The sequence below is a fragment of the Haliaeetus leucocephalus genome, unplaced genomic scaffold (genome assembly GCF_000737465.1).
Source record: "Haliaeetus leucocephalus isolate CR32 unplaced genomic scaffold, Haliaeetus_leucocephalus-4.0 Scaffold202, whole genome shotgun sequence".
NCBI lineage: Eukaryota > Metazoa > Chordata > Aves > Accipitriformes > Accipitridae > Haliaeetus > Haliaeetus leucocephalus.
Window position 1 is genome coordinate 68660 of NW_010972638.1, and position 328 is coordinate 68987.

General features: G+C 26.5%; 1 protein-coding gene across 1 annotated transcript in view; it reads right to left on the bottom strand.

Moving 5' to 3' along the window:
- The window catches only part of SND1 (staphylococcal nuclease and tudor domain containing 1), a 124298-nt gene that overhangs the window by 9086 nt on the left and 114884 nt on the right, over positions 1 to 328 (bottom strand). The gene's annotated exons all lie outside the window — the stretch shown is intronic.

Genomic DNA, 328 nt, shown 5'->3' on the forward strand with positions numbered 1-328 from the left:
CGCTTCGGCCATTCCCCTCCTCTAATTGATTTTTTTTCCCCCCCCCCTCCTTTGGGGGCTTTTAGCTATTTATTTATTTATTTTTACGTATCCTTGAATTTTTCCTAATTTTTTTCATTTTTATTTTCTCATCTCCTCTCCTTTTCATTTTTAATCTCTTATTTTCAACCTTTTATTTTCATTCCTCATTTTATTTTTTTATTTTTCGATTTCTTATTTTTAACCATTTTTATTTCAAATAATTTTTATTTTTGATTTTTTCCCATTTCCCCTTTTCTTTCCCAATTTTTTCCCCCAATCTTTTTTTTATTGATTTTTTTTTTTTTTT